Source organism: Pristiophorus japonicus, unplaced genomic scaffold, assembly GCF_044704955.1.
Source record: "Pristiophorus japonicus isolate sPriJap1 unplaced genomic scaffold, sPriJap1.hap1 HAP1_SCAFFOLD_490, whole genome shotgun sequence".
In the NCBI taxonomy this organism is placed as follows: Eukaryota; Metazoa; Chordata; class Chondrichthyes; family Pristiophoridae; genus Pristiophorus; species Pristiophorus japonicus.
Genome location: NW_027254396.1, coordinates 329,033 through 350,766, shown reverse-complemented (window position 1 = coordinate 350,766; position 21,734 = coordinate 329,033). Strand labels below are relative to the sequence as shown.

The following is a 21,734-nucleotide window of genomic DNA, read 5'->3' as shown; positions in this document are numbered from 1 at the left end:
GCGCTGGATCTGTCTGGAGAAATTTTTGAATGATCAGAAAATCCGGTCTTTGGTGCATGCGCATTGTGCCCTGAAATCCGGCTTTTGCGAGACCTCGCGGGATCGGTGCGGACTTCGTACGGACCATCGAGGACGGAATTTTAAGCCCATTGTGTACGAATAATGATGTTTGGGTAATTCAGCTTTGTATAAAATGACGGCAAATTAACGTGTGAAAATCTGTCAGATTAGTGGTCTTGCAGTGCCCCCTACTGACTTGTATTTGTGACATCGCCCATAAGAAATTGGAGCAGGAGTAGGCCATTTAATAAACTCATGGCTGATCCGCTCATGGACTTCCCTGCCCGCTCCCTATAACCCTTTATTCCCTTATCGGTTAAGCAACTGTCTATCTCTATCTTAAATATATTCAAGAACCCAACTTCCACAGCTCTCTGAGGCAGCGAATTCCACAGATTTACAACCCTCTGAGAGAAAAAATTCCTCCTCATCTCAGTTTTAAATAGGCGACCACTTATTCTGAGACTATGCCCCCTAATTTTAGTCTCCCCTATCAGTGGACACATCCTCTCTGCAGCCACCTCATAATCTTATATGTTTCGATAAGATCACCTCTCATTCTTGTGAACTCCAATGAGTAGAGGCCCAACCTACTCAACCTTTCCTCATAAGTCAACCCCCTCATCTCTGGAATCAACCGAGTGAACCTTCACTCAACAGTCTCCAATGCAAGTATATCCTTCCTTAAATACGGAGATCAAAACTGCATGCAGTAGTCCAGGTGTGTCCTCACCAATACCCTGCACAGGTGTAGCAAGACTTCCCTGCTTTTATACTCCATCCCCTTTGCAATAAAGGCCAACATTCCATTTGCCTTCCTGATCACTTGCTGTACCTGTACTTGTTGTTTTTCATGCACAAGGACCCCCAGGTCTCTCTGTACTGCAGCACTTTACAATTTTTGTACAATTTAGTAATTTGTTTTTTTATTATTTCTGCCAAAGTGGATAACTCACATTTTCCCACCTTCCAGATCACAACAACTCGCTGCGTAAAATTGTTTTTTTTTTTTAAATTGTTTTTAATTTTTCGTAGCTAATCTTTCCAATTCTTTGTCAGATCACAAACGCCAGAGGTCACCTTGCACACATCAAGGATCACTCTGCGCTAATGCTCTTAGCCAAAAGGCCTGGAGCCCAAGCACCGTTCCTGGAAGTACTGCAATACCAGGTTCGTGCCATGGAGGTGGATGGGTCAGGCCCCCCACACACCTCCTATTTCCAAAAAGCATAGGAGAACCACAAAATTGTTTACTCATTTCATCTATGGCTCTTTTACCAGTCACCTTAAATCTCTGTCCTCTGGTTCCCGACCATTCTGCCTGCGGAAACCATGGGCCGGAGATTGCGGTTGGAGGCTTCATTTGTCCGAATGCCTCCGACCCGAAGAAAATCTGTGAAACTACCTCTTGGTCTCGGAGGACCGTAAGATCCCGGTCGGAGGCCGAGATTCACTGCGCCGCACACGGGGAGATGCCTTTCAGATACGGACAGGCTGGCGTCCCCTGGGCCTGGACAGCCAATCACCATGCAGTATTCTCATTGATAAAAATGTGAACTCGGTTTGTACGGACTCCCATTATCATCAATGAGAAAAATCCCTAAAATACCCAAACACAGCATAATAAACAAATAAAGCACCACACATATTTAAAATTAATTGAAATTAAATGTTTTAGAAAACAAATATATTTTGGGGGTTTTTTTGTGTTTTAATAATGTTAAAAAATAAACTTACCTTAATGGACAGGGTTTTTATTGTAAAAGTGTGTACTTAAATTTAATTTTAATATTTTTTAATACTCTTACACTTGTAAAATTCCCTGGATTCTGGGGCGGTCCCAGCAGATTGGAAAGTGTCAGGTCATGCACTTTGGCAGAAAAAAATCAAAGAGCAAGTTATTATTTCAATGGTGAAAGATTGAAAAGTGCTGCAGTACAGCGGGACCTGGGGGTAATTGTGCATGAAACACAAAAGGATAGTATGCAGGTACAGCAAGTGATCAGGAAGGACAATGGTATCTTGGCCTTTATTGCAAAGGGGATAGAGTATAAAAGCAGGGAAGTCTTGCTACAGTTATACAGGGTATTGGTGAGGCCACACCTGGAATACTGCGTGCAGTTTTGGTTTCCATATTTACGAAAGGATATACTTGTTTTGGAGGCAGTTCAGAGAAGGTTCACTCGGTTGATTCCGGGGATAAGGGGGTTGACTTATGAGGAAAGGTTGAGTAGGTTGGACTCTACTCATTGGAATTCAGAAGAATGAGAAGTGATCTTATCGAAATGTATAAGATTATGAGGGGGCTTAACAAGGTGGATGCAAAGAGGATGTTTCCACTGATGGGGGACACTAGAACTAGAGGGCATAGTCTTATAATAAGGGGACGCCCATTTAAAACAGAGATGAGGAGAAATTTCTTCTCTCTGAGAGTTGTAAATCTCTGGAATTCGCTGCCTCAGAGAGCTGTGGAAGGTGGGACATTAAATAAATTTAAGACAGAAATATGCAGTTTCTTAACCGATAAGGGAATAAGGATTATGGGGAACGGGCAGGGAAGTCGAGCTGAGTCCATGATCAGATCAGCCATGATCTTATTAAATGGCGGAGCTGGCTCGAGGGGAATTTTAGGCCCATTATGTACGAATAATGAAGTTCGGGTGCTTGAGGTTTGTATTAAATGACGGCAAATTCACGTGTGAAAATCTGTCAGATTAGTGGTCTTACAGTGCCCCCTACTGACTTGTATTTGTAACAGCGTGCATAAGAAATAGGAACAGGAGTTGACCACACGGCCCCTCGAGCCTGCTCCGCCATTCAATAAACTCATGGCTGACCGATCATGGACTCAGGTCAACTTCACTGCCCGCTCTCCATAACCCCTTATTCCCTTATCGGTTAAGAAACTGTCTATTTCTGTCTTAAGTTTATTCAATGTCCCAGCTTCCACAGCTCTCTGAGGCAGTGAATTCCACAGATTTACAGCCCTCTGAGAGAAGAAATTCCTCCTCATCTCAGTTTTAAATGGGCGACTTCTTATTCTGAGACTATGCCCCCTAGTTTTAGTCTCCCCTCGCGGTGGAAACATCCTCTCTTCATCCACCTCATAATGGTATATGTTTCGATAAGATCACCTCTCATTCTTGTGAACTCCAATGAGTCGAGGCCCAAACTTCTCAACCTTTCCTCATAAGTCAACCCCCTCATCTCCGGAATCAACCGAGTGAACCTTCTCTGAACTGTCTCCAAAGCAAGTATATCCTTTCGTAAACATGGAAACCAAAACTGCACGCAGTATTCCAAGTGTGGTCTCACCAATACCCTGAACAGCTGTAACAAGACTTCCCTGCTTTTATGCTCCATTCCCTTAGCAATAAATAAAAATATAGCAGCCTTTAATGTCGTACAACATTTCAGAGCGCTTCCCAGGTGTGTTATAAAACAAAATTTGACACCTAACTACCTAAAGAGATGTTCGGACAGGTGACCAAAGACACGGACAGAGAGACAGGATCTAAGGAGGGTCTTAAAAGAGGAGAGAAAGTCGGAGAGGTTACGGGACAGAATCCCAGAGCTGAGAACCTCGGCATTTGAAGGCACAGCCGACAATGGCGGAATGAAGGGTGTGTGTGAGGTACAAGAGGCCAGAGGCCAGAATTGGAGGAGTGCAGAGATCTCGGAGGGATGTCGGGGCTGGAGGAGATTACTGAGATCGGGAGGAGTGAGGCCATGGAAGGATTGGATACAATGATGAGAATTTAAAAACTGATATTATAGGATTTCCATTTCCTCTCTCGGGAAAGTGTAACTCCCCTCCAACATCGGCCTCTTCTTCCATTTGCTAAACGTCATGAACTTGCATTCTTGCACCATTTCTTTCCAGTTCAGCTTTCCAAACACACGGCCTATTAATTAATCTGACGTACGTTCCTCCCTCCTGTCCTTCAGTACCATCACGTATACGTTGGGCTGTGACTGACTGGGGCTCAACCTGTTGTGTAACTCAGAATTCAAGTTAAGTTTAATCAGTTGTATTAATTTTACGACTGTGACCATTTTCAGTCTGTTTAACATCTGTTATGTATGCAATAAAGGTTCAAACTGAGCACTGTCTAACTGAACAAGGTACAAATTTGTTCCTGCTTTATTTAGGCCCAAAGTGTCTGACTCACACAATGGCTGGCCTTTTATACCAGAGCAGCACCATGTGCGTGCTACTCAGGGGCCTCCAACAGTGACACCATCTAGTGGCTACAAACAGCATGTACATACATGACAATACCCTCCTCTGAGGTCTTATCACAGTCTTTCACAGGTTGGGACGGTCCGGTGCTTTACGCTCCCGGGTTGACCGTCTCAGTTCGATTCCGACCTCGGGTGAATGTGTGGAGTCTGTTGTGGCTGGTGGCTGGATGGTTGACTTGTTGGGGGTGACAGTGGCCATGTCAGGAATTGCAAGTCCATTTTTACTGAACAAGTCCGTGATGGATATTCCGGGTTCACTGATGAGCCTTGAGTCCACTGAAGGCAGCTGGTGGGTGGGTTAATCGTCAACGGTTTCTTCATCCGACTGCTCTGGCTCGTCTGAGTGCCTCTGCTTGGTTTGATCCAGTGCGCCAGTGCAGCCTTCGGCCGCCTGAGGAAAAGAGCGTTTGAAGACCAGGCCCTCAAAACTGCCACCAAGCTCATGGTCTACAGGGCCGTAGTAATACTCACCCTCCTGTATGGCTCAGAGACATGGACCATGTACAGTAGACACCTCAAGTTGCTGGAGAAATATCACCAATGATGTCTCCGTAAGATCCTACAAATCCCCTGGGAGGACAGGCGCACCAACATCAGCGACCTCATTAAGGCTAACATCCCCAACATTGAAGCACTGACCACACTTAATCAGCTCCGCTGGGCAGGCCACATAGTCCGCATTGCCAGACACGAGACTCCCAAAGCAAGAGCTCTACTCGGAGCTCCTTCATGGCAAACGATCCAAAGGTAGGCAGCGGAAACGCTACAAGGACACCCTTAAAGCTTCCCTGATAAAGTGCAATATCCCCATTGACACCTGGGAGTCCCTGGCCATAGACTGCTCTAAGTGGAGGAAGTACATCCGGGAGGGCGCTGAGCACCTTGAGTCTCAACGCCGAGAGCGGAAAGAGCATTTGGCAAACCAGTCCCATCCACCCCCTCCCTCAACGGTTATCTGACCCACCTGTGACAGAGACTGTGGTTCTCATATTATTCAGCAATCAAAAAACTCACTTCAGGAGTGGAAGCAAGTCTTCCTTGGTTCTGAGGGACTGCCTATGATGATGATGATGACCAGGATGTGTGCTGTGTAACTCACGCACAAACTTCTCTCTCCCTTTCTTAGGCATTACAACTTGATTGCCCCACAATATGTAATCTGCTTGAATAGACAGTTTGTCCTTGTGACGAATGTACGGTTTGTCCTCCTTGCACATTTGCTGAGGTATGGCAGACCAATCCCCTTTGAGGATGCAACCCTTTACCACCGATAATATCGGGTCCTGGCTGGTCCAGGTCTTAACTTGTTGAGCCGTGACAGGGGTACCTTCACTCTCAAAAGCATCCATGATTAACATTAAATCCGCCGGTTGTGGCGTTTCCACCTCCGATGTGGGCAACGGCAACCGGCTCAAAGCATCGGCACAGTTCTCTGTGCCAGGTCTGTGACGAATGACATAATCATAGGCAGATAATATCAGCACCCACCTTTGAATGCAGGATGAAACACTAGTATTGACACCTTTGCTCTCGGAAAACAACGAAATGAACGGCTTGTGATTGGTCTCTAATTCGAACAGGTATTGATACATCTTTTTAACACCGTACACCACACGCTAAAGCTTATTTTTCTACCATACTGTAAGCTTAATCTGCTTAAGACAAAGTTTTGGATGCATACGCGACAGGTTGAAGTTTCCCCGACTCATTGGCTTGTTGTAACACACAACCAATTCCATATGATGATGCATCATCGGCTAAAACTAAACGTTTACATGGGTCATAATGTACCAGCAGCTTGTTCGAGCAAAGCAGATTGGTGGCTTTCTCGAAAGCTCTGTCTTGCAATGCACCCCACACCCAGTTGTTGTCTTTTCTCAATAGCATGTGCAGTGGTTCAAGTAAGGTGCTCAATTTAGGTAGGAAGTTACCAAAGTAGTTGAGTAGACCCAGGAACGAATGTAGCTCTGTCACGTTCTGTGGTTTGGGTGCATTCTTGATGGCTTTGGTTTTCATGTCAGTAGGTCTGATGCCGTCAGCAGCAATTTTTCTCCCGAGGAATTCGACCTCTGGTGCCATGAAGATGCAATTCGAGCGTTTCAGTCTGAGTCCTACTCTGTCCAAACGCTGTAGAACCTCTTCCAGGTTGTTCAGATGTTCCTTGGAGTCATGACCGGTGATCAGGATGTTATCTTGGAACACGATGGTTCTGGGAACGGACTTCAGTAAACTTTCCATATTCCTCTAGAATATTGCTGCAGCCGAGCGAATTCCAAACGGGCACCTGTGGTAAATAAACAGTCCTTTGTGCGTGTTAATGCACGTAAGTCTCTTCGATGTCTCGACCAACTCCTGCATCGTATAGGCCGACGTCAAGTCCAGTTTTGTAAACGACTTCCCTCCGCCTAGCGTCGCAAACAAGTCATCAGCCTTTGGTAACAGGTACTGATCTTGTTTCGAAACCCTGTTGCTCGTAGCCTTGTAGTCTCCGCAGATTCTGACTGTGCCATCACTTTTCAGCACAGGAACAATGGGACTGGCCCATTCATTAATTCGACCGGTGATATGATCCCTTCACGCTGGAGTCTGTCCAGTTCAATTTTGACCTTCTCCCTCATCATATACGGCACTGCCCGAGCTTTATGATCGACTGGTCTTGCATCTGAGTCCACCTGGATCTGCACCTTGGCTCCCGTGAAGTTACCGATACCCGGTTCGAACAGCGAGGGGAACTTGCTCAATACTTGGGCACATGTATCTTCCTCCGACGACAACGCCTTTATGTCGTTCCAGTCGCATCTGATTTTCTCCAACCAGCTCCTGCCGAGCAGCGTTGGGCCATTGCCTGGAACAATCCACAGCGGTAACTCGGGCACCACACCGTTATACCACACGTTAATTTATGCACTGACAATCATCTTTATCAGTTCTTTGGTGTACGTGCGCAGCTTGGCGTCAACAGGGCTCAGCCTGGACCTCACAGTCTTAGTATCCCACAGCTTATAAAATGCCTCTCGTTCATGATCGATTGGCTTGCCCCATGTCCCGTTTCATCGATGCCGGTATCCCGTTAAACTTCACATTAATCAAAATTGGTTTACTCTTGGTTATGAAGGAGTACAGTCCATACACTTCCTCCTCTGGCATCTCGGATTGCGTATCCGGTTCCGTGCTAGTCTGACTCTCATCCTCCGTGTGGTGTGTCGCAGCTCGCTTGCTCACCTCGGACACTTGTGCTGGAGATGCCCCACTCTCAGGCAGCCTTTGCAACTATATTGCTCAAATCGGCACTGCTGGTGCCGGTGATTTCCCCCACAATGCCAACATGGAGAAGTCGGATACATTCCCGCTGGCAGACTTTGGGTAGCCACAGGTTTCGCGAACGCAGCCGGGTAGGCCCTGCCATGTGCCGCTCTGCCGAACGCTAAATCAATCGCATTTACAGTATTTGCCGAGGTTCGGTTCTTCACCGCTATTTGCTTTAGACTCCTGTCCGTCGTCACACATGATTGAGCGATCTGGATGGCCTTTTTTAAATCCAACTCCTCCACCGCCAGAAGTTTGCACAGGATCACCTCGTGGTTGATACCGATAACAAAGAAGTCCCGCAGCATGTCTGTCAACACCGTCCTGAACTTACACGGCCCCGCTAGACATCTCAGGTCGGCAACGAATTCCGCCGCGCTCTGGCCCTCCGATCGAACGTGTGTATCAAACCTGTATCTCGAGATGATGATGCCGTCATCTGGCCTCAGGTGCTCCCGTACCAATGTACACAACTCCTGTACGTTTTCTCTGTTGGATCACTAGGCATGAGTAGATTCTTTATTGGACCATAGATCTTCGAACCGCACACAGTGAGGAACACGGCCCGGCGCCGATCTGCATCGTCGACCCCCTTCATTTTGTTGGCCACGAAGTACTGGTTCAAATGGTTCACAAAGTCTGCCCAATCTTCTCCCTCCACGAATCGCTCTAAAAATCCAATCGTGCTCATTTTGCAAACAAAGGTTCTTGTATTCTCGTCGCCAAATGTTATGTATGCAATAAAGGTTCAAAGTGAATACTGTTTAACGAAGCAAGGTACAACCTTGCGCTGCTTTATTTAGGCCCAAAGTGTCTGACTCACAAATGGCTGGCCTTTTATACCTGAGCGGCACCATGTGCATGCTGCTCAGTGGCCTCCAACAATGACGCCATCTGGTGGCTACAAACAGAATGTACATACATGACAACATCATTAACAGAGTTAGCTTGTGAGCACGACTGACTGGAAGTTCAGTTCACTGACTGGAATCATAGGATCGCAGACTGATACAGCAGGGAAAGAGGCCATTCAGCCCATCGTCCCTGTGTTGGCTCTTGGGTACAGCTATCCAATCAATCCCACTCCCCCGCTCTCTCTCTGTAGCCCTGCAAATGTTTCCAATTCAACTATTCATCCAATTCCCCTTTTGAAAGTTACTATTGAATCTGCTCCCACCGACCTTTCAGGCAGCGTGTTCCAGATCACAACAACTCGCTGCGTAAAATCCTGCTCCTCCTGTCGCCTCTGGTTCTGATGGCGATTATCGTCAATCTGTGTCCCTCTGGTTACCGACCCTCCTGCCCCTGGATACAGTTTCTCCTTATTCACTCCGTCACAACCATTCCCGATTTTGAACAACCTCTATCGAATCCGAAGTTCCTCATCCCTGGTACCATTCGAGTAAATCCAGACTATTGTATCGTTTGTGCTGCTCAGATGGAGAATATAAACTTTACAACTGAGGAAATGTGGAAGAAAACTGAAGTTCGGGTGATTCCATCATCACCATCATCCTAGGGAGTCCCTTGCATCGAGGATGAATTGCTTCCACGCCAAAAAGGGATGAGTTCACAGGTGTTTCAGTGAAGGACCTAATATTCCAGATCCTGAACTAAATATTGAAGGGTGGAAGATGCCTGTGGGTGGATTTTTTTAACGTATGGTGACCGTTGCACATCAGCCACCACACGGGCTTGACAGAGCGAGGTCTTGGTCCAGTGGCAAGGGTTAACCAGGACGACAGGAGACCTGCTCTGCTGCACGGACCTAGTGTGCTCACATATCGCAGTGTGGGCTGGGCCTGTGCTGCCCCTGGGCCCTCGCCTCTTCTGGGCCCTGAACTCACGCCTCTCCTGGGTCCCGGTCACGTCCCTCTACCAACTCTCGCCGCTCCTTCGCCCCGACCTCGCCGCTCCTGATGTACCTGCCCACGCTCCAATCACCGACCTGGACCTTGATGACGTTGCTCCTCGCTGCCGTCGCCCTCCTGCACCAGCTCGCGCTGGACCTTGCAGCGGTACCCCGCCACGCTGCCCATGGCCGCCGCTCACCGCTCCTTTTATGGCCCCGACCTGCCGCTGATGGTCTCTCGCAGGTCGGGGCCGTCACAGGGTGATTCAGGCTTGTAATGGATGATGGCGAAGTCACGTGCGAAACTGTCAGATTAGTGGTCTTGCAGTGCCCCCTGCTGACGTGTATTTATACAGCACCTTTAATGAAGTAAAACGGCCCAAGGCCCTTCGTAAGAAATAGGAGCAGGAGTCGGCCATTCGGCCCCTCGAACCTGCTCCCCATTCAATAAGATCATGATTGATCTGATCATGGACTCAGCTCCACTTCCCTGCCTGCTCCCCATAACCCTTTACTCCCTTATCGCTCAAAAATCTGTCTATCTCCACCTTAAATATATTCAATGACCCAGACTCCACAGCTCTCTGGGGCAGAGAATTCCACAGATTTACAACCCTCTGAGAGAAGAAATTTCTCCTCATCTCAGTTTTACATGGGTGGCCCCTTATTCTATGACTATGTCCCCAAGTTTTAGTTTACCCGGAGTGGAAATATTCTCTCTGCATCCACCTTGTCGAGCCCCCTCATTATCTTATATGTTTCAATAAGATCACCTCTCATTCTTCTGAACTCCAGTGAGTAGAGACCCAACCTACTCAACCTTTCCTCATAAGTCAAACCCCCTCATCTCCGGAATCAGCCGAGTGAGCCTTCTCTGAACTGCCTCCAATGCAAGTATATCCTTCCTTAAATACGGAGACCAAAACTGTACGCAGTACTCCAGGTGTGGCCTCACCAATACCCTGTACAGTTGTAGCAGGACTTCTCTGCTTTTATACTCGATCCCCCTTGCAATAAAGACCAACATTCCATTGGCCTTCCTGATCACTTGCTGTCCCTGCAGACAAACTTTTTGTGCTTCATGCACCAGGACCGTCAGGTCCCTCTGTACTGCAGCACTTTGCAATCTTTCTCCACCCGTGAGGGCGGGATTTCTGGGCCATTATTATGAATGAGAAACCCCCCCAGCCCCACCCTCCCAAACACCCAAACACCCAAATACACGATAACAAATTTTTTTAAACACTTCACATGTTTAACATTAATTTAAATTAAAGTTAATGAAATGTGTTCGAAAAAAAAAATGTGGTTTTTTTTTAAGTGTAATTCGGGTTTAAAATAAACTTACCTTAGCAGACATTTTAACATAAAAATGTGTTTTTAAATGTTATTTTACATGTTTTTTATACGTTTTAAAACTTTTACGCTGCTGAAAGTAGGTTATGAGCCGGCTTTTACCAGGCGCAAGGGTTTGAAGGACATTCGCTGGGCAAGAGATGGGCAAATAGCTCAATCTCGCCCGCGTGGATGTCCTGGCTGCAGGGATGCGTGCGATGTGTCAAGCTAAAACTTGACAGATCGGAAAAACTGGCTTTTGGCGCATGCGCATCGCGTGCCGAAAACAGGCTTTTCCGATATTTTCCCGAGTCCGTACACACTCCGTACAGACCCTGGGGAGGCCGGGATTTCAGGCCCAATATCTCCTAAGGAGGTAATGGGGTAGAAATTCCGACGTCACGGATCCATACGAAGTTTCTACGGACAGATCACAGATATCTCGGGAGCAAGGACATTTCTTGAGCAAGATTGCGGGATTTACGCAGATCTTGCCCGGCAAATGTCCTCAAAACTCTTGCGCCTGGTAAAAGCAGGCGCCTAGGCTACTGTTACAGGCGTAAGAGTTTAAAAACCTATCAAAAACATGATTAAAATTAAAAACATTAAAACTTCTACATCTTAAAACCCTGCCCACTCAGGTAATGTTATTTTAAACCCGAACCCTAACTTTTTTTTTAAATTGGCAATTTTTTTTCTTTAAAAATTATGCATAATAACTTTAATTTCTATGAATGTATTGTGCGAGGTGTTTTTTAAATGTTTTATGTTGTGTTTGTGCATTTTGGGGTTTTCCTCATTCATAGTAATAGGAGCTTTGTAACTTCCGAAACTCCTATGACTGTGAATGAGAAAATACTTACCTGTGATTGGGTGTCCAGGCCCACGTGACTCCTGCGGACGTCCCGACGTGAACACGCTGCGTCGCGCAGTCATGAGAGGCCTCCAGACCGGGATCGCCAGCGCGCGCAGCAGCTTAAGGTAAGGCATTTTATTTCTATTCTACAGTGCTTTGCCCGTGGGAGGTCCCCGAGAGGGATTTCGGGGCCATTATCTCCTTAGGTGGCTCAATGTCAAATTTTGTCCGATATCGCTCCGAGATGGCCCTTTGACCGAGATTTTGGTCACCTGTCCTAATATCTCCTTTGGTGGCTCTGTGTCAAACCTCTGTCTGATAACGCCCCTGTGAAGGGCCCTGGAACGTGTTTCTGTCTGAAAGTCGCTATATAAATACAAGTCACCAGGGGGCAGTAGAAGACCACTGAACTGACATTGTTTCGAACATGAATTTGTCATCAGCCATTATGAACCTGAATCAGCCGAACTTCATCCCTTTTCCCACATTTTTCAAAGCTGGAAAGTTTGCAGTCTCTAACTGGGTGGGTACACATTCTCCCCGGATGAAATGGAAGCCCTATGATATCAATTTTAGTATTCCAATCTTTGTTTTCAAATCCCTACATGACCCTCGACCCCCTCCCTATCTCTGTGACCTCCTCCAGCCCCACAACCCCCCGAGATCTCCGCGCTCCTCCAATTCCGGCCTCTTGACCATCCTCCGATTTTAATCACTCCACCAGCGGTGGCCGTGCCTTCAGCTGCCTGGGCCCCAAGCTCGGGAACGCCCTCCCTAAACCTCTCCGACTGTCTCTCTCCTCTTTTAAAACCCTCCTTAAAACCTACCTGTTTGACAGAGCATTTCTCACCTGCCCTAATGTCACCTTTGGCGGCTCGGTGTGAAATTTTGACTGACATCGCTCCTGTGAAGTACCTTGGGACGTTTCACGATGTTAAAGATGCTGTATAAATACACGTCACCAGGGGGCACTGCAGGACCACGAATCCGACAGTTTCGCAGGTGAATTTACCATCATCCATTACAAGCCTGAATCACCCGAGTGGCCCTGGACAACGTGGACCACGTCCCCGATCTCGGGAGCCTCCTATCAACAAGAGCAGTCATTGACGACGAGATGCAACACCGCCTCCAGTGCGCCAGTGCAGCCTTCGTCCGCCTGAGGAAAAGAGTGTTTCAAGATCAGTCCCTCAAATCTGTCACCAAGCTCATGGTCTACAGGGATGTAGTAATACTCACCCTCCTGTATGGCTCAGAAACATGGACCATGTACAGTAGACACCTCAAGTCGCTGGAGAAATACCACCAACGATGTCTCCTCAAGATCCTACAAATCCCCTGGGAGGACAGATGCACCAACATTAGCGTCCTTGTCCAGACCAACATCCCCAGCATTGAAGCACTGACCACACTCGATCAGCTCCGCTGGGCAGGCCACATAGTTCACATGCCAGACACAAGACTCCCAAAGCAAGCGCTCTACTCGGAACTCGTCCACGGCAAGCGAACCAGAGGAGGGCAGAGGAAACGTTACAAGCACACCCTCAAAGCCTCCCTGATAAAGTGCGACATTCCCACCGACACCTGGGAGTCCCTGGCCATAGACCGCCCTAAGTGGATGAAGTGCATCGGGGAGGGCATTGAACTCCTTGAGTCTCATCGTCGAGAGCATGCAGAAATCAAGCGCAGACAGCGGAAGGAGCGTGCGGCAAACCAGTCCCACCCACCCCTTTCCTCAACGACTATCTGTCCCACCTGTGACAGGGACTGTGGTTCTATCTTTTCCCGCATCATGTACGGCACCGCTCTGGCCTTGTGGTGTACTGGCCTGGCGTCCGGGTTTATGTGAATCACTACCTTGGCCCCCATGAAAGTGCCAATGCCGGGTTGAAATAATGAGTCAAATTTGTCCAGGATCTGTGAGCATGATACTCGATCCACAGAGGAAATTGCATTGACATCGCCCCATTTCCAGTTCATGACAGCAAGCCAACTCCTCCCCAGTAGTGCGGGACCATCCCCTGGGACAATCCAGAGTGGCAACCTGTTCTCCGAATCTTTGTGGGTCACGACTCCCGTGGCGCTGCCAAGCACCGGAATGATCTGCTTTGTGTAAGTCCGTAGCTGTGCGTCAATCGGCGATAATTTTGGCCTCTGGCCTTGGATGCCCACAACTTTTCGAACTGTTTGATACCCATCAGGGACTGGCTGGCCCCCGTGTCTAGTTCCATTGATACTGGGATGCCATTGAGGAGCACTTTCATCATTATCGGTGGCGTCCTGGTGTATGAACTGTATACGTGCTCCACATGAACTCGCTGAACTTCAGCTTCCAGCGATTTCCCCTAGTGTCCATTTCTGCAATTTCTGCAGGTATTTTGCTCATCTCTGCAAACTCCGGCTGAGTGTGTGCCTCTATGCGTCCAGCATGAGCTGCAGTTTGAAACAAAAGGTCCCTTGCCAGTCGATCGTCCCTGACTGCCCCTGTTGTTGTCCTTGAGTGCACCATTAACACTTGTTGATGGCCCCATTACTGGCCGCATTGTCCCTTGCAATGGCGTGAATCACCGTTCAGCTTGCCATTGTCTCTGTCGAACTCCCCCTCTGGGTTCGACTGCATGTTGGGGCATGCCCGACTGCCCTTGTCTGCCTGGAGAACTGTGTGCTGCTTTGACAATGTTGAATCTCTGTCCCAACCATTCCTTAACACAGTACCTCTCGTCTGTTCTGCTAGTGGCCATGCTCGCATGCTTTAAAGGGCAAAAAACGTTAGTGGGAGTTGTGTACAGACCTCCAAACAGTAGTAGTGATGTTGAGGAGGGCATCAAACAGGAAATTAGGGGTGCATGCAATAAAGGTGCAGCAGTTATAATGGGTGACTTTAATATGCACATAGATTGGGCTAGCCAAACTGGAAGCAATACAGTGGAGGAGGATTTCCTGGAGTGCATAAGGGATGGTTTTCTAGACCAATATGTCGAGGAACCAACTAGGGGGGAGGCCATCTTAGACTGGGTGTTGTGTAATGAGAGAGGATTAATTCGCAATCTCATTGTGCGAGGCCCCTTGGGGAAGAGTGACCATAATATGGTGGAATTCTGCATTAGGATAGAGAATGAAACAGTTAATTCAGAGACCATGGTCCAGAACTTAAAGAAGGGTAACTTTGAAGATATGAGGCGTGAGGGTGGGGTGGATTGACCCATCCACCTCCACGGAGGTGTGTGGGGGGCCTGACCCATCCACCTCCATGGCACGAACCTGGTATTGCAGTACTTCCAGGAACGGTGCAGTGGCTCGAGGCCTTTTGGCTAAGAGCATTGGCGCAGAGTGATCCTTGATGTGTGCAAGGTGACCTCTGGCGTTTGTGATTTGACAAAGAATTGGAAAGATTGGCAACGAAAAATTTTAAAAAAAAAGATATGAGGCGTGAATTGGCTAGGATAGATTGGCGAATGATACTTAAGGGGCTGACTGTGGATGGGCAATGGCAGACATTTAGAGACCACATGGATGAACTACAACAATTATACATTCCTGACTGGCATAAAAATAAAAAAGGGAAGGTGGCTCAACCGTGGCTATCAAGGGAAATCAGGGATAGTATTAAAGCCAAGGAAGTGGCATACAAATTGGCCAGAAATAGCAGCGAACCCGGGGACTGGGAGAAATTTAGAACTCAGCAGAAGAGGACAAAGGGTTTGATTAGGGCAGGGAAAATGGAGTACGAGAAGAAGCTTGCAGGGAACATTAAGGCGGATTGCAAAAGTTTCTATAGATATGTAAAGAGAAAAAGGTTAGTAAAGACAAACGTAGGTCCCCTGCAGTCAGAATCAGGGGAAGTCATAACGGGGAACAAAGAAATGGCAGACCAATTGAACAAGTACTTTGGTTCGGTATTCACTAAGGAGGACACAAACAACTTTCCGGATATAAAAGGGGTCAGAGGGTCTAGTAAGGAGGAGGAACTGAGGGAAATCTTTATTAGTCGGGAAATTGTGTTGGGGAAATTGATGGGATTGAAGGCCGGTAAATCCCCAGGGCCTGATGGACTGCATCCTAGAGTACTTAAGGAGGTGGCCTTGGAAATAGCAGATGCATTGACAGTCATTTTCCAACATTTCATTGACTCTGGATCAGTTCCTATTGAGTGGAGGGTAGCCAATGTAATCGCACTTTTTAAAAAAGGAGGGAGAGAGAAAACAGGGAATTGTAGACCGGTCAGCCTGACATCGGTAGTGGGTAAAATGATGGAATCAATTATTAAGGATGTCATAACAGCGCATTTGGAAAAAGGTGACATGATGGGTCCAAGTGATTCACCCGGACCAGACCTGCGCTGTCCCCGGCAGGAAGTTCTCTGATAGCCTGGCGCTACTCAGAGATACGATCGCCGACATGCGGGACAGGAGGGTGGACACCTGCTTAATCAGCTTAGACCAGGAGAAGGCCTTTGACAGGATATCGCACACGTACCTGATGGACGTGCTCTCCAAAATGGGGATGGGGAGGGTATCCGCAATTGGGTCAAACTGCTCTACACAGACATCAGTCGTGCAGTTCTAATCAACGGGTGGGAAACTGAAAGCTTTCCAATCAGATCTGGAGTCAGGCAAGGCTGTCCTCTCTCATCTGTCTTGTTTGTGTGTTGTATCGAGCCCTTTGCCGAGTCCATCAGGAAGGATGCGGGCATTAGAGGGGTGACGATCCCAGGCAGCGGAGGCGCTCAGGTCAAGACCTCCCTGTGCATGGACGACGTCGCCGTCTTTTGCTCGGACACGCAGTCGGTCCGCAGATCGCTCACAATCTGCGACCAGTTTGAACTGGCCTCGGGAGCAAAGGTCAATCGCACCAAGAGCGAGGCCATGCTCTTTGGCCACTGGACCGACCGAGCCTCCATTCCCTTCACCGTCAACCAGATTTCCTGAAGGTGTTGGGAATATGGTTCGGAGCGGACGGGGCGTGCGCCAAAAACTGGGATGAGCGTATTGCCAAGATCAAACAGAAACTGGCATTTTGGGAGCAGCGCTCCCTCTCCATCACAGGCAAGAACCTGGTCATCAGGAGTGAGGTGCTCTCGGGGTTGCTGCACGTGGCACAGGTCTGGCCCATCTCACACTCCTGCACCGCGGCAGTCACCCGGGCCGTCTTCCACTTTGTCTGGAGGTCCACAATGGACCGTGTCCGCAGAGACACGATGTATAAATCTCTGGACAGTGGAGGAAAGGACGTTCCGAACGTGGCCCTCATCCTGATGGCCACCTTTGTGTGCGGCTGCATCAAGCTGTGCACAGCCCCCCCAGTACACAAACACCAAGTGTCACTACGTGCTGAGGTTCTACCTGTCCCCGGTGTTGCGAAGGATGGGTCTGGCCACGCTGCCGCGAAACACCCCCACCAGTTGGACCATGCCTGTCCACCTGTCCTTCGTGGAAAAGTTTTTCAAAAGAAACCCCTTTGACCACAAGGCCATAAAACAGTGGTCAGCACGTAAGGTCCTGGACGCCCTACGAAAGAAGGAGAGGGTGGACCCTGTCGGGTGGTTCCCTGAGCGGACTGTCGAACTCGTTTGGCAGAACGTCTCATCGCCAGAGCTTTCACACAAGCACCAAGACGTAGCTTGGTTGGCGGTGAGGAGGGCCTTACCCATCAGAGTGTTCATGCACAGCCGGCGTCTCAGCAACACGGCACGGTGCCCCCGGGCCGGCTGTGGGGCGGACGAGACTGTCACCCATCTCCTTCAGGATTGCGCCTTTGCAAGGCAGGTTTGGAAAGAGATGCAGTGGTTGCTGTCGAGGTTCATCCCGAGCAGCTCCGTAACACAGGACTCTGTGCTCTACGGGCTGTTCCCAGGGACACACACCGAGACAGACATCACCTGCTGCTGGAGGGCCATCAACTCGGTCAAAGACGCTCTTTGGTCTTGCCGAAACTTGCTGGTTTTCCAGAGCAAGGAGATGTCCACGTCTGCGTGTTGCAGACTGGCGCAATCCAAGATCCAGGAATACGTGCTGAGAGACGCACTGAAAATTGGTGCAGTCGCCGCAAAGGCACGGTGGGGAAGGGCCACAGTTTAAAGCCCTTCCGCCACGGTAAACCCAGGGGATGGAATCAGTACAAACCCCCCTCGGGCTGTATTTGTAATTTACTTTGTGTGTGCATGGAGCACCAAATCTGTAAACACCGATGTCGTGCCATGTACAATGCAAGGTGTGTTACGAAATGCATGTTTGAAAAGAAAAATGCAAATGTACCGTCACCCATTCCGGGCACTGGATTGTGACACATGAAACGTAATTTGTGTGAATGTACCACAATGTATCCCGTTTATTGGACCGAATTGCACTTGAACGGAAAAACAAGAAATGTAACGAACGGAACTGCCGTCAGCACCCAGATGTATTGTATGGGATTGCTGACCGCAGCTAAATGTACTGAAATGCCATTGAATGTACTGTACAGATTTTTTTATGAATAAAGTATATTTTGAAATTTTAAAAAATGCCTTGGGACGTTTCACTGCGTTAAAGGCGCTATATAAATACAAGTTTTTGTTGTTGCTGTTGTTGTGACGAAGACTCCCGGCCACAAGCTCACACCTCCCGATTGATCTTCCCCTGTGCAAAACTGGAACATTGCTTTTTCAAACACGTCAGATTCTGAATTAGTTTTCACGTGAAGATTTGACAAACATTTACTTCACAGGCAATAAATATACATCGCGATTATATTTGCGGAAAACTTTCCCTGGCCCGAAGGCATGTGACTGAGGGAGCTTTGATTTCCTTTTAAGGGCAATATGCAAATAAGGACGGTATCTTCTGTGTTACTGCAGTGTTTTCACAAGGCATATATCATTAGACATTGCAATATTTTAGCAGAATGGACATGTCAAAGCAGCAGCACTTTGTGAAAAGGGACATTATGATTTTTTATACATGAGTCGTTGAGACGTTAAGAGGCAGCGGATGATGTCGGGAGGCAGTTGTGTGCGAAAATCAAGCATACTTACCTGGCAGGGGAGTAACCATGATCAAGAAGGTGGTTCTCCCAGGACGAGGCTAGCCCATTGCACTTCGGGTGTGCTGACGCCTGCGATGTCCCCAAATGCGGGATACTCGACTGCAAAATTTGTGGTAGTGGGGGACTGCGTTCGCGCTCTCCCCTGGCTTTGCAATTAATATCAGAATTAGCAACATCTCCGTTTCTAAGTTCATTATCTATTCATCAGTCTTAACCTAGGCTTCAACTCCAGCAGCTATATTTCATTGCCAGCAGAGGCGCGGATAAAAATGGCCACTAACCCTGCGAAGTATGAGACGTTAAGAGGCCATCACAAAACTCTCCGAGTCCAAGTGTTGCTTCCTCCATTCCGACCAACTGCCGCATATCAGCATACACACACAGTCCAACAGGGGACGACGGACAACTCGTGTGGGACTGTGCTGTCATACACACACAATCCAACAGGCGGACAATATTTCACGTTTAATACATCACATTTCACTGGCTTTAAGATCTCCCTTGGATCTCGGGGACCACAATTCCACACAGTACGGAAGCTATGGTCTCAGCAGAACATCACGCACTTTCACTTGCTTTAGCCACATAGTTCATTCAGCTTTCTTCACTGCTACTTTGGACAAATTGCTTGGGCATTTTCAGCGTTAAATCAACTGCAACCCACAAATCTCTTTCAATTCATCTGGAGCTATCTTAGCACACTTATTTTGGATCAGCTCGCTGATTGGCGCGTGGGCACACACAGCAGGAGCGACGAGGTCGGGGCGAAGGGGCGGCAAGAGACTGTGGAGGGACGTGATCGGGGACCAGGAGAGGCCTGAGTTCGGTGACAGGGGCCCAGGGACAGCACGGGGCCAGCCCACACTGCGGTATAAAAAGGGAGGGAGAGACAAAGTGGGTCATTATAGACCGGTTAGTCTGACATCAGTGCTGGGGAAAATGTTGCAATCATTTATTAAGGATGAAATAGCAGCGCATTTGGAAAGCAGTGACAGGATCGGTCCAAGTCAGCACGGATTTAGGAAAGGGAAATCATGCTTGACAAATCTTATGGAATTTTTTGAGGATGTAACTAGTAGAGTGGACAAGGCAGAACCAGTGGATGTGGTGTATTTGGACTTTCAAAAGGCTTTTGACAAGGTCCCATTGGTGTGTAAAATCAAAGCACGTGGTATTGGGGGTAATATACTGACGTGGATAGACGACTGGTTGGCAGAGAGTCGGGATAAACGGGTCCTTTTCAGAATGGCAGGCAGTGACTAGTGGGGTGCCGCAGGGCTCAGTGCTGGGACCCCAGCTCTTTACAATATACATTAATGATTTGGATGAAGGAATTGAGTGTAATATCTACAACTTTGCAGATGACACTAAACTGGGTGGCGGTGTGAGCTGTGAGGAGGACGCTAAGAGGCTGCAGGGTGACTTGGACAGGTTCGGTGAGTGGGCAAATGCATGGCAGATGCAGTATAATGTGGATAAATGTGAGCTTATCCACTTTGGGGGCAAAAACACGAAGGCAGAATATTATCTGAATGGTGACAGATTAGGAAAAAGGGAGGTGCAACGAGACCTGGGTGTCATGGTTCTTTAGTCATTGAAGGTTGGTAAACAGGTGCAGCATGCGGTAAAGAAGGCAAATGGTATGTTGGCCTTCATAGCTCGGGGATTTGAGTATAGGAGCAGGGAGGTCTTACTGCAGTTGTACAGGGCCTTGGCGAGGCCTCACCTGGAATATCGTGTTCAGTTTTGGTCTCCTAATCTGAGGAAGGACGTTCTTGCTATTGAGGGAGTGCAGCGAAGATTCACCAGACTGATTAAAACATTAAAAAAAAAGACTGGCGCAATCCAGTCTGCAAAAGGCTTCTCGGCCTTTTGGCTAAGATCATGCGTAACTGACCTGACAGGGGAGTAACCATGACCCCCAACGTGGTTCTCCCTGGATCAGGAAGGTGATTCTCCTATGCTTTTTGGAAATAAGAGGTGTGTGGCGGGCCTGATCCATCCACCTCCATGGCACGAACTTGGTATTGCAGTACTTCCAGGAACGGTGCGACGGAACTGCTCGGGATGAACCTCGACAGCAACCACTCCATCTCTTTCCAGACCTGCGTCGCAAAGGCGCAATCCTGAAGTAGGTGGGTGACAGTCTCGTCCGCCCCGCAGCCGACTCGGGGGCACCGTGCCGTGCTGTTGAGACGCCGGCTGTGCATGAACGCTCTGACGGGTAAGGCCCTCCTCACCGCCAACCAAGCTACATCTTGGTGCTTGTGTGAAAGCTCTGGCGATGAGACGTTCTGCCAAACGAGTTCGACAGTCCGCTCAGGGAACCACCCGACAGGGTCCACCCTCTCCTTCTTTCGTAGGGCGTCCAGGACCTTACGTGCTGACCACTGTTTTATGGCTTTGTGGTCAAAGGGGTTTTTTTGTGAAAAACTTTTCCACGAAGGACAGGTGGACAGGCATGGTCCAGCTGGTGGGGGCGTTTCGCGGCAGCGTGGCCAGACCCATCCTTCGCAACACCGGGGACAGGTAGAACCTCAGCACATAGTGACACTTGGTGTTTGTGTACTGGGGGTCTGTGCACAGCTTGATGCAGCCTCACACAAAGGTGGCAATCAGGATGAGGGCCACGTTCGGAACATCCTTTCCTCCACTGTCCAGAGATTTGTACATTGTGTCTCTGCGGACACGGTCCATTTTGGACCTCCAGACAAAGTGGAAGACGGCCCGGGTGACTGCCGCGGCACAGGAGCGAGAGATGGGCCAGACCTGTGCCACGTGCAGCAACCCCGAGAGCACCTCACTCCTGATGACCAGGTTCTTTCCTGCCAGGGAGAGGAAGCGCAGCTTCCACCATCCCAGTTTTTGCTTCACTTTGGCGATACACTCTTCCCAGTTTTTGGCGCACACCCCATCCGCTCCGAACCATATTCCCAACACCTTCAGGTAATCTGGCTTCACGGTGAAGGGAATAAAGGATCCGTCGGCCCAGTTGCCAAAGAGCATGGCCTCGCTCTTGCTGCGATTGACCTTTGCTCCCGAGGCCAGTTCAAACTG

At 48.6% G+C, this 21,734-nt stretch overlaps 1 non-coding gene and 1 pseudogene across 1 annotated transcript; both read left to right on the top strand.

The window, feature by feature from the left end:
• Nucleotides 1-18,658: 18,658 nt before the first annotated feature.
• LOC139253520 (U1 spliceosomal RNA) lies at nt 18,659-18,822 on the top strand. Its single transcript, XR_011591962.1, has one exon. It is a non-coding gene; the product is annotated as a U1 spliceosomal RNA (small nuclear RNA).
• A 1,711-nt stretch (nt 18,823-20,533) lies between these two features.
• LOC139253524 (U2 spliceosomal RNA) lies at nt 20,534-20,735 on the top strand (annotated as a pseudogene).
• The last annotated feature ends 999 nt before the right edge of the window (nt 20,736-21,734 follow it).